The following is a 14169-nucleotide window of genomic DNA, read 5'->3' on the forward strand; positions in this document are numbered from 1 at the left end:
CCGCGTTGGCTGCTCCAAGGGCACATGCCAAATAGGCTTCTCCCTCAATTGCACTTTCTGGTGGTCCCTACCTTAGCCATAGTTAAATTTGGTATCTATTAAGTAAGCTCTTTAGAGATTCAATTTGTGAATACCAAATAAAAATGTTACACATAAATCCACACATTTTCATTTTTTCTTACTTGATCCCCTAGGGCAATGCTGGAAAGTACACAAATGATAATGTTTACCACATAATATACAACATACTAAATACACCTTTTTACATCTAATTACTAAATGTTACATTGTGTAATGGGATTATTTTTGTCAAAAATATTAGTGTTATTAGAATTAATTTAAGGCGGTGGTTTCTTGTAGTTTGTTATACAATATGGGAACATAAATGGTTTAAACTAAACTTCACTATTTCAACCATGGGGAATTATGGAAAATATTTTTGTCGCCACAAGATCCATTATGGGGTAATCCCATTTCTGAAAAATATTCAAATACAAACATGGATTACACATCACTTTATATTTAAGTTAACTAAAAAGAAAACATTTCTGTGAACACAGTCGTTTATTTCCTGCTGTTTTCAAATTGGCAGTATTAAAACCTATAAATATTCTATATATCTTTTTTTATAGTAGCATTTACCTGTGTAAAACTCAAATATCCAACATCCAACATGGCTGCCAGCCAACAATCTCAGTGAAAGTGCTCCAGTAATAAGTTATAGTTTTAGTGGTATAAGTACAAAACAACACCTAACTTGTGCACACTAACGACTGTCAAGTACTGTGAGTATTTTTCATTTTAAAAAATCAAGAAAACAAGTTCAATAACAACAACTTTACTTACTGCAAGAATCCTAAGCATATGACATCAACAAAAGAACACTTAAGTAACCATTACCAAGCTTAACAATACAAAAAATATATGTATATTTTACATATTAAACAACACTATTTCTGACAAAGGAGAAGCTCTGTTTCATTTAAAATAACATTTGTAGGAATAATCTGGTACCATATGGTAACCACTGGAAGCAGTGCTGACTGTTCTGACATCTCACATTCCACACCTGACCTACTACCGCCTGACCTCATTACAACCAGCTCAGCACTTGTTACGCAACCTGCTGACAACTGCTAGCAGCTGTGTACTTACTGACCTAGCTTAAGCTGTACTCCTGCTCTACTCTGTAACCTAGCTGTACAAAATGCCCACAAAATATCCTTGTGGCAATTGTGATATAGGTGTCAGATTTTCAGGAATAAAATGTACAGGAAAATGTAAAAAATGGTACCACTCAGGATGCCAAAAACATTCCAGAAAAAAGCTTAAAAAAATGGACCGATTCTGAAATCGCAAAATGGCAATGTATTACCTGTAGAAGAGACCAACAGCTTGATCAAGAACATAGTGATCCAAATTTAAATTTAAATACAACTCCAATCACTCCAGACCGTTCTTTTCAAGGCCTTGAAAATAGTTTTACTCAATGTGTTAGTTTTGGAAGCACAACTCCCTCTATCCCTCCCTCTCTGACTGACTTAAAACTAGACGAAGTAAAATCTAAAACTGATTGACCATGAAAAGCTAGAAGATCAGGACTTAGAAAAATCTCTGACCCTAGCTGCAGAGGCCGGAACAATCTTACTACAGGAGAATAATGAACTGAAAAATAACATCCACTATCTAAATAGTCGAATTTCTCTACTTGAAGCCAACTCACTTAGTATGGAAGCAAAAGTTGAAGAACTCTCAGCCATAGAAATTAAACATATACAGAAAATTGAAATCCTGCTAAACAAGTTGGAGGATGTAGAGCAGGAGCTTATTAAATGTAAACAAGATAAATCTGACTTACAAAATATTTTTGAGGAACACGACATAAAACAATCAGAAATGCTCACTGGTTACCTATATAAAATAGACGAGCAAGAAAAAATCATCTCAAAATTGAAAACAATGACTGAGCAAACTGATAGTTACAATTTTAAAACTTTTAAAGACATGGAAACCCAAACAACCTTTGTTAGCTCACAATCGACAAATCCTAATCCTGCTTCTTTTGTTGGATCTAGCTCTTGTCCTGGAAAAATTTGACCATATGGAGCAGTCCATGGCAGATCTTGCGAGTTATGTCATGAATAATTATGCCCCTCTGCCAGCCCTTAAGGCTGATGTCCTGAATACAATAACGGGACAAGAAGACCAGAACAAAGAAATGAATATAAGGAAGACACAGAAGGCTCGTCTTACTAAATTAAAGCCAGTTTCAGAACTAAAAAGTAAAAACTACCCAATAAGGACAAAACTAGAAAATCAAATTACTTTAGTGTTTCATTACAAGTAAAAAAGTGTAGAGACCACAAAACACCGGAATTTGATCTAATTACGCCTGACCAGACTATACAGAAGAGTGGGGGAGCTAGACAAACCCCGTCACAAAAACTGATCAGCTCTCTTGCGACACAGGGTTCCGGCCCGATACCTGACCATCATGAACAGATGAGTGGGGGAGCCAGACAAACCCCGTCACAAAAACTGATCAGCTCTCTTGCGACACAGGGTTCCAGCCCGATACCTGACCAGCATGCACAAAAGAGTGGGGGAGCCAGACAAACCCCGTCACAAAAACTGACCAGGACTCTTGTGACACAGGGTTCCGGCCCGATACCTGACCATCATGAACAGAAGAGTGGGGGAGCCAGACAAACCCCGTCACAAAAAACTGAAAACACCAGACACTCCAGTACTAAATAGCAATAAGATAGTTGTTGGAAGCGCAGGTACATTTTCCAAATGACTATTCACCACCTAGACAAAGTACTTTTTATAGAGTTCATCCAGAAAAACATTTTTTAGGCAAACATCCAAAGGCAATTCACAAATTCAAAACAAAAATACAAAACCAGGATCTTTGTAAATCCCCATCACCCTGCAAACAAGTTAACCTAAAAATCACTGTTCTACATCAGAATATCCAAGGACTGAAGAATAAAACTAACAGATTAGTCCACCTTCTTGAAGAAGTACAGCCAAGGATCTTAATACTCACAGAAACATGGACTTAAAGAAGACATTTTAAAAAATATCAAAATTTCTGGCTACACACTTGCCACCTACTTTAGTAGAAGTAACCATACTAAAGGAGGAGCAGCAATATATGTTGACGAAAACATATTCCACCTGACAGAGACAATCCCTGTTTCAGCATACTGTCAAGAATTAATCTGCGAAACAGCAATGATTAAGCTAACATTGAACAAGAAACCATTATACATTACTGGAATTTATAGACCTCCTTCTGGTAACCTTCATCAAGCACTGAGTCTAATATCAGAAATGTTGGAAAAAACAAAAGCAGAAAATCACCCCATTCTGTTATTAGGTGACATCAATGTTGACTGCTTAAAGACTGACAACGAAAACAAACAACTTAATAATGTTTTGGCCAGTCACAACATTTATAGATTGAATCTACCTCCTACTAGGATTACATCGAATACAAGGTCTTCAATTGACTGTGTTTGTACAAATCTACCACTTGAAGACGTAGAAAGTAAGGTATTTCACAGCGGCCTATCTGACCATACTGCACAACTTTGTACGTCACAAATAAGGACTTATCAGGAAAACACCTATTACAGTGGAATGAGCCGAAACTATTCCCAGAATAACCTTAGTATGTTAAATGCTTTACTGCTACAAGAAAATTGGGATGAAGTGCACAATGCTTTACACTGCAGAAGAAGCATATACTAAATTTATGTCAATAGTTACCATGGCTCTCAATCAAGCATGTCCATTAAAGAAAATTAGAAGGAAAAAAGAAGGTGACAAATAAAACATTTTGTAGACCATCAGGTAAACTTGCTAAAAGAAAACTTCCTTCAGAAACTTCTAGTATATGAGAAAACAAATAATGAAGAAGATAAACGCAATCTAGCAAAGGCTAAGAAAGAATATGACTTGAGGCTGAGAAAATTAAGACAAGAGGCATCAGCCAGTTTCATAAATAGAGCAGAAAATAAATCTAAAGCCTTGTGGAAGATAATAAACGATGAAAGACTAGACAAAAAATGTAATACAACAAACACTCAAGCTTGAAATTGATGGACATGTAGAAGATAACCCCTATAAAATTGCAAAGCATATGAATCACTTCTTTACCAGCATCGCTGAGAGAACGCTGAAAAACAATCCTAAACCATCCATAGACCCACACACAACCTCGGACACCGGCCATGACTTACATAACTACCAACACGCAAGCCAAATAGAAATACAAAATATTATAAAAAATCTCAAACAAAAAAACTTTCTGCAGCCACCGACAATATCTCCACAAAAATACTTAAACATTGTAAGGAATCACTAACCATCCCCCTCACAAGTATTATTAACAAATCATTGAGTCAAGGTCAATTTCCATCAGCCTAAAACTTGCAAAAGTTTACCCAAAACATAAAAAGGGGAGTAAAACCGAAGTTGGCAATTACAGGCCAATATCAATATTGCCAACTTTCTCTAAAATCTTAGAAAAAGTTGTCCTGAGAAGGCTTTTGGACCACTGTGAGAAGTTTAATTTATTAACTGAGAGACAACATGGTTTCATCAAGGGAAAATCAACCATGACCGCCCTGACCGATTTTTGCTGACTACATAATTGACAACCTTGAGGAAGGAAAACATGTTACTAGTTTCTTCCTAGACCTGAGTAAAGCATTTGACTGCTTGAGCCATGATCTCATATTACACAAATTAGACAAATTAGGAATTAAGAGCACAGCCAAGATGTGGTTTAAAAGCTATCTTAAAGACCGAAAACAAATAGTAGAAATAAAACAAGCAACAAGTGGAATCACAGCAATAACTAGATCAAGACCTTTACCTATAAATCGAGGAGTGCCCCAGGGGTCTGTTTTGGGACCAGTATTATTTATACTGTTTACAAATGACATAACCCGAACACCTGGACAAATTTTGTACAGTTTCAATGTACGCTGATGATACCACCTTGCTCTTGAGTGGACAAAAAGACAATCTAGATATCAGATCATTCACAGCCTTGAACATGGCTTATCAGTACTGCCACTCAAATGACTTGGTGGTAAATCCAGACAAAACTAGTCAAGTCGCATTTGGGAGAAGATGTGATGAAGTACCAACAATACCCGACGTGGAAAGAAACACCCAAGCTAAATATTTAGGAGTCATTGTTGATGAGGGATTTACCTGGTCACAGCATGTAGACAATCTTCTCTCCCAAATTAAATTCCTCCCTTTATATGATCAAACGTACAAAATCTATAAGCAACATATCTACTGCGAAAATTGCCTACCATTCCTTGTTTGAAACTCACATCAGGTATGGCCTAATGATATGGGGAGGAACTTCTGCAAGTAATCTTCAGAAAGTTTTGATTCTACAAAAGAGGGCCGTAAGAACCTTAGCTGAGCTAGGCTACAGAGAAAGTTGTAGAGAAGCCTTCAAAACCCTGAAGATTATGCCAATAGTAAACCTCTACGTAAAAGAAGTCATCTTGTATGCTGTTGGACAACCCCTGACGCAGAATAGACACCTACATGACTACAATACTAGACACGGTACTCGTTACCAACTACCAGTTCACCATCTCTCCCTATATGAAAAGAAACCCTCCTACATGGGCATGAAGCTGCACAACCTTCTACCTGAAGAATTGAGATGCCTCACCGGGAGAAGACTGAAGACTACTCTTACTGACTGGCTAATTAACAATCCTTTTTACTCACTTAACGAGTTTATTGAAAGAAGACAATGAACATTGCCATTTGAAAAGCTTATTTTTGAAATTGTAACAACTGTTTGTGATGATTTTATTTGACGCCATTTCAATACTTAATGTATTTGAAAATAAAGAATATTTGTATTTATTTGTATTTGTATTTGTATCCATGACATACAAGACCTTTTTCAAAAATTTATAAAACTGGAAATGATAGTTTCCAACATCTTTTTAAATATCCATGTTAGGTGTGTGCTGTTTCATTTTAAATTTATAATGAAGATAAAACAATTTTTACAGTTTGTTATAGTTTTTCTCTATTCCTTAACCCTCTAAGTGGCAGTAATATGTTGCTGGAATGGCGGGCTATTTTTCAGAGTCAAGCAGGACTATCTTATAATTTTAAAATAAAATGTAAATTCTAATATGAGCAATGCTTGTTATATATAAATTTTTTCGTAATAAACTATAGAATAACATAGTATAGTTATTTTTTACATACCTTAACCTTTTTTTTTTTATGATATCCACACAAATGTTCGAAAAAAAACGTTTTTTTCTCCACCAAACTTTTCATTTTTACGTTCTGTAACTTTAAAAATGTCATTCCTAGGAGATTATGTTAAATGCAATCTTTATTCACAATTTAATTCTAAACAAAAAACCTTCAATAATATTTTTCTATTTACAACACTGAAAAAGTTATATTGGAAAAACTGAATCTAGAAAAAACACTTTTTCTAGTCAGAATCGCTAGAAGTTGCTTGCATTTTCCTCCCTGTTGTGTAAGGCCTATAAAATTGCTGGAGTTTAGGGTAACAAAGAGGGTGAATACCGCAGTTACACCCTGGACACCAATAAAACTTTTGCTCGTAACCAATTCATCTTCTGCGTGACAGCCAGTTGTCAACAGTATAACAGGTTTTTTTTTTGTTTGTATTTTACCAAAAGAATGTCATCCTGCCTGTAGTAAATGCTCTCTTGTACCCCTAAATTAGCACTACTAACAATACTTTTAGCAAGTTCTTTGGAGTTTTTATTAATTGTTCCTGTTATAAAAGTGTTTTTACTTAGCAACTCACGGGCCAATGGAAGTTTTGTGTAATAATTGTCTGTAAAAATAACCGTGGGAGAAAACTTAGGATTATTTCAGTTAGTACCATTGATTATTTCATTGTGATGTTGATGATACTATATGAAATGTATTTGAAATTTAGTGGTGAACGCAACTGTGCAAACTAGGCGTAAAAAATAATTATCGGTTGCCTAGCAATAAGCGGCAATGTGAAGCGACTTCTAAGACGTCGCTTCCCACTTAGAGAGTTAATGTTTATTTTTGCATTTGTAGTTAATGAATTTAACCCTTTGCACGCCAACGTACCTTCTACACGGACGTCGGCCATTTTGGCGAAAACGGCCAGCGTCCGCTATACTAGTACGTTCGTTTTATTTACGATAGTCGGCTTATAAAATACTTAAATCATTTGAAATTCGACTATTCGATAGTTAAATAGTTTAATCATAAGTTAAAAGTGGTTTTATGCTATTTGGAACAGTTATTTGCTTTGATTTATATTATTTGTTTTGACTTTGGTGGTAGCAGCTGTTCCGACGATCAGTCTGTGCCATACTGTAACAAGCCGTCTGCATCGTGCTGTTTACGTTTATGTTTGTTTGCTTATATTGTTTTTCTGAAGAACTTTTTATGTGTATTACTTATATTTATATTGTAAAATGAGTAAACGAGGGCGTAATAAGTCACCAGTTAGTGAAAATACTTTAGTTAGTGGACTAAATGAAGCGGGAGTAAATGTTGTGGATGACGATCTCGGCGATGAATATGTAGACAATATTTTAGAATCAGAGGAATCAACTGTAGATTCTGATTCTTGTGAAGATGAACATATTAGTGATATTTTGGATGATACCGATGAAGACCCTGACTTTGTGCTGTCGGATAATTTAGGCTATTCATCAGATGAAGAACAGTTACCATCTACTTCTACAGGTAGGCCTAGCGGTAGACCAAGGGGTAGGCCTCCTCATATTCTGCCAGATACTTTTGTTGCCGATCCAAATAATTTAGCTAGCCCTAGGCCTAATAATATTACAAATCAACTCAACAATAGAGCACGATTAGGCAATCAAGCCATTCCTGAAGACTGTAATTGGAGAATAACTAATGGAAATGATGACCCTGGCAATAGTACAAACTTCAGGGTTCCCACTCAATCTAAATACTCAAATTCACGGCTAATTCACGGTTAAAAAAATTAAAATTCAAGGTCGGAAAGTTTTCATGAACAACGTTACCGGTACAAACAAAATCGTGTTGGAGAGGGGCGAAGTTGAGACGTAAACACTACAGACGCGGCGGAGCGGTTAAAATACAATATAAAACTTCTTCCCATTTGACTAACGATGTCATTGATCGTGCAGGAATTGACGGAAACGTCTAAAAGAACGAAATAACAATAGGCTTCGGTTACGACGCAAGCAATGAGCGGCGAGCGCCCGATTTTATGTGCGATTTGCTACATAATGAATATAACAAGGCATATTATTTTTACAAAACATCATCATAACAGTCATCAAAGCAATGACAAAGACAAATTTCAATATAATTAGCATGCACATAGCTCATAATTTTCTTTAACTTACAAGTTTGTTGAAATCTGAAGAGAACTTTGTTGACACAGGTTAGACAAGATGCAGGGTGACAGGATTCGTACGTTGGCTAAGGCTAAAGGCCATGTCACACTGCCGTGGCGTCGCGTCCGTCCATCTGCGGATGGATTTTTTAAAATAATCGCTAACCATGTTGTCAAATAGGACAAGTCACACTGACATAACCGACGTGGCGCAACGTTCGTCGCGTCGGCCACCGTCTGCTGCGCTATGCGGCTGGAGCGATCCTTGGCCGACGTCGGCGATGCTACGAAGACTCGCGCATGCGCATAAAGCACTTTCCCAACTCCCTCACCGGGGCACCACGCGCTCTTGCCACTGCCTACTCCTGTTATTTTATATTTTTAATAATTTGTTTAAAAAACCCTTGCGCGAAGCTCTAAAACAGCCCGACACTCCAGGATGAAATGACCGCCAGTTCTAGGGTTAATGAATACTCTGGTGTCATGTTTATATGCAATCATTTTATTTGTTATTTTTCATATTATGTTTGATCTATAACAAAATTAAATAGGCCTTATTTTAAAAACATTAAGACTTATTACAAAACTGAAAACACCAACACAAAAATTACAAAATAATCCTTTCAAGTGCATCTTATACATAAAAATCAATAGTTTTTTAAAGAGGTATATAAAGTATTGAATGCCCTAATCACTAAGTTCATAATAGAAATAGTATTGCATGTAATAATGAAAATATAATTTTGATTATAATTATTAATGAATACGCTCCAGAACAATAAATTAATTTTGTAGAGCTATAACAAACTATTAATTCCACTATCAGTGTATAACTAAACAAATTCAAAGTAGTTGAAATGCGTAAGCAACTCCTAGAAAGAAGTGGCGTTGGCCGCGGACGCGGACGCGTGTCTGGTAGTTTGACGGGATTCGAGACCGTCGCGGCATACGCGGACGTTCATACTATGGATGGACGGACGCGACGCCACGGCAGTGTGACATGGCCTTAACTCGTTTGAGTCCATGAAGTACACTTGCGTGATTATTAAATTATTTTCTTGTTTAACGCATTATTATTATTATTTCGATCAATTTCTTCCACAGGAAAAATTTTCACATAATCACAGGTTCACATTTTAATTAGTACATAAGAAAAGGCAATTTTATTGAAATTAAAATAACATATAAACGTTAAATGTATAAAAATTATATACAACTTGTTATAAGGAAAAGTTATTTGGTACCAGTTTATAAAAAAAAAAATTATATTTGTACACATAAATAAAGAAATTGATAAAAATGTCTAGAATAAAAGTGAATTACGATTTGCACTTTTTGCTAAGTTCCTGTATCTTATCGTCTAACTCAGCTGCCCTTTTCCTGACGTCGGACAAAACCTGGAATTTTTGTGCTTCCAATTCTTTTTTTCTATTGCAGCTTGCTTCCTCTCTTTCTCAGAATTAATTTTGTCTTTCATTTCTTCTCGTTGTTTTGCCAAGTGCTCCGAGTAGTGGGCGTGGGAATTTTTGGCAGCATGAACTAATTCATTAGTGATTTCCATTGCCTCCAATCCTCCTGCTGCTGATACGCCGTCACAAACTTTTCTCAACGCGACTAAACTCTCCTCCTTCAAGTTTTCAACTATACACTGTTTGTTGACAGAGAAGCCTCTTTCAACAGAAGAATTTCCGTGAGAAAGTGTCAGAATGAGTTGAATGAAAAGCTTTAAATCTTTATATCAATTCTCACAATAAGAAATAAGATTGGAGTGTCGAGCTGGGGAAACAAATCTTTCATGTTGAGACATGAAACCAGCTGTTGTCCGAGGATGGGGGAGTGGAGTACACGATATACCCCTCCCCTTCCACTCTCATTGACAGTAGACAACAAAGGTTATTTTTACCATAACATCGCTGCACCACATTACAATAAATGAACCTTGTACTACGATATATTTTTCATCTGCATGAAATGATTAATAGCGTTAACGTAGTCGTATGGAACCCGACAAAATTATACTTGGACGACTTCCTCGATTTGTAGTTTTGTAGTAATAAAGCTTAACACTACAAAGTTACTTGACGTTTGTTGTTTCCTGGTTAGAAAAATGCAATGGTTTTTTTTCTAACGTTTTTATAACATGACGTTTCATTTGCAATATTTTACTAATACATTATACAATTTAAACACACATTCACCATAAGAGATTTAAACCGTGTACACTCGTAATATCCATGCAGCTTAGGAATCATAAAAAATATTATTGATAAAGAAAACGCATATCACTACCATTTAATATCTAAAGAGATGAAAAATAAAATTGTTTTCTCAAACGACCTTACTGGTAATTAAAAACAGTTATATAGGCCTATAAAGTTATGGTCTCGCTGCGTTAATTGATATGTGTCGTGTAGGTTCTGCTCCGTCACATTATTATACTATTTATTTACGCAAGACCCTAAATTAATTCAATTTATTGTCCACCATAAATTAAAATTTTTTATAATTATTACATTGTGTTAACAGTCATTACACACAACGATATAGATATCGTACTGAATAGCATTTTTCTCATTAATATTTAAATAAAATAAGGGATTTAATAGAATGAAATTAAGTTAAAATGTAATTTAAATTCCTTACATTAGATTAAGGATTTGTATACTTTTTTTATTTTATGAAAACAATAATAGACTATATCTGATACAATAAAACTCCAATACGAAAAGTGTTTACATTAAACGACAATCTATCAAGTAATTAAATTGTGTTATTAATCTCGCGTTCAATCAGAGAATGCCTTGTTTACAGCCGCGTAGCGTAGCCAAGGCCCGGAACCTGGCGACAGACAAAGACAGGCCTCACGTGATTTGAGCCGGAAGCGTCATCTCCCACCGGCCCTTCCTTTTCCTCATTTATTTTGTTTATAAACCATATTATCAGTACAATCGCTCAGATAGCAGCACCTGTCAAACTTCGTGGTCTATCCCCTACATTGCGTGCTACTTTTTACTTTGCAATAGCGAAGGTCAACTTTCCCATATGATCGTCTGACGACGACCCGTGTTGATTTTATTTATTCAAAAGTTGTAGAGATTTTCACGGTATGTAAACAAAATTCACGGCTTATTTAAGGTTTTTTCACGGTGAACGAAATTCACGGCTTATTCCCGGTTTCACGGTTTTCACGGTTGGGTGGGGACCCTGAAACTTTGTTTTCACTGAAATACCTGGCCCAAAACATTGTCCTCAAGGTGATGCAAAGCCAATTCAATATTTTAATTTATTTTTTACTCTAAATTTACTCCAAACCATTGTTACTGAGACTAATCGCTATGCCAATGACTACATGCAAAACCACCCAAATTTGTCACCTAGTGCTAGAATGCATAATTGGCGACCTGTTTCACTTGCAGAAATTAGGGCATTTTTAGCCGTCATCTTGAATATGGGGCTCAATAAGAAACCGACAATAGACATTTATTGGTCAACACTAAAGTCGCAGTCAAGTCCTTGGTTTCGTGAGATGTTCAGCCGAAACCGTTTTGAAGCCATCCTCCAATTTTTTCATTTAGTTGATAACCGTATCCTCCCTAAAACTGGTGAACCTGGGTATGATCCTGCTGGAAAGTTTCAACCATTGTTAGAACATGTCAATAGACTGTTCATGACTTATTATACTCCACATAGAGAACTTTCTATCGATGAAAGTCTTGTTGGAACAAAAAGTCATTCACAGCTACTACAATATCTCCCCAATAAACACCACCATAAATGGGGTATCAAGTTGTGGATGATATGTGATTCTATTTCTAAGTATTGCCTAGGATTTACATGCTACAAGGGTAAAAGGGATGAGGATGGACACTCTGAACATGGACTTGCTTATAGAGTTGTTACAAGGCTACTGAGCATCGGACAATACTTAGGGAAAGGCTACCACTTGTTTGTAGACAATTTTTTCAGTTCCATTTCATTAGCTAAATATTTATTTAGCAAATCAACTTATATAACCGGGACTATTAGAAGAAATAGGAAGGGGATTCCTGATCAAATAAAGGCAAAGTTGAACGTTGGTCAAGAGATGTACATGAGAAATGATAACTTACTTATGTTAGCCTATAGGGACAAAAAATCTCAAAAGAAACCTGTAATCCTTCTCTCCACAAAAGGTACAGTAAAATCTGTGGAAAAGGTAAAAAAGAGATACAATGGAGACGAAATACAAATGAAACCTGACATGATTGATCAGTACAATAAGTACATGGAAGGAGTAGATGGATCAGATCAGATGTTGTACTGTTACCTGGATGAGCGAAGAACACTCAAATATTGGAAAAAGGTTACTTTCAATGTATTTGCCCGCATGATTTTGAATTGTTACATACTGTACAAAGAGAATTGCACTGGGAAGCAGTTGTCAAGGCTTCAGTTTACAATAAGCATAATTGAAGACATATCCCAAGAATGGCTAGACACAAACAATCAACCCCGAAATATGGCCGGTGGAAATGGAGTGAATGGTTTTGGTATGGAACACTTACCTGGAAATAAAGAAAGAAACTGTTGTGTGTGTAGTAAAATTAGCACTGCAAGTGGAGGTCCTAGAAAGAAATCTAAATTGATATGTAAAAATTGTCAGAGAGGTATTCATCCTCTCTGTTTTGGACAGCACCGGTGTTACGACATTTTAACCTACTTGTAAATAATGTAAATATGACTATTAGTGTTAGTTTTTTGGTTAGAAAGGACAAAAAGACAAGTAATATTGTGTATGTGTGCAATTTTCAGTTTTTTAACTTATTATATATGCTACAGTGCTATTAGTTTACACCAACATCATATCTGATTATACGTACAAGATTTTTGGAAAAAAACAAAAAACATACTTCCACATAAGGTAAGCTTTTCAAATTCTGTACACTAATAGGTTATTAAATATAGTTTACTGGTACGTGTTACTTTTTTACAAAATATGTGTTTCTTGACCACTTATTGTAGTCACAAAAAAATTTTTTTTGTTAAAATTTTTTTGTGTCAAGAGGATTTTCAAATACATGTACATTTATGCTAATAATGTACATAAATATATACACATTCCAAATTAATGTGTAATGAGATAAACAACAGTGAAAGAATCATTAAATTATGTTGAAAAATAAAAAAGTTATGGTACATTATGTATGCCCATGCAACAAGCTTCAAATTTGCCTTGGCTCTTTAGGCACGTACTTATTGAAAATGGGCCGGCGTGCAAAGGGTTAACATAGATAACGTATTCGGGTATGAAATTACCCTTTTAGGGTTTATATAAAACTACAAGAACAAAAAGACATACCATAATCATAACTGTTTTCAGTCACTATTGGTGATGAAAACAAATCGTAATAGCGAATTATCTGGTATTTTATTTTTATAACTAATAACAACACTGAGTATTTTGAATTTATTCTTTTATTAATAACTAAATAGGACTATTTTTGTACATTTACCATGAAATCTTTCCCTCGAATACCTAGAAAATAGATAAAGACCTTTGACTTATGACAAATCTATTTTTTCCCTTCTTCAGTGATGTAGGCCCTACATAAAGAGTTGCTATTTGAAAAATGTTGTGTGTACTGGAAGCATGCTTTAAAAATTTAGAAATTTCTAAAAAGTTTGTATGGATTTAGAAATATTTTTATCATCCTGTATGCAGATGAAAATTATGTATTCCTGGTGATTACTTGCACACCTCTACAAAACCATCA

This window comes from Homalodisca vitripennis, unplaced genomic scaffold, assembly GCF_021130785.1.
Source record: "Homalodisca vitripennis isolate AUS2020 unplaced genomic scaffold, UT_GWSS_2.1 ScUCBcl_4364;HRSCAF=10499, whole genome shotgun sequence".
Classification (NCBI taxonomy): domain Eukaryota; kingdom Metazoa; phylum Arthropoda; class Insecta; order Hemiptera; family Cicadellidae; genus Homalodisca; species Homalodisca vitripennis.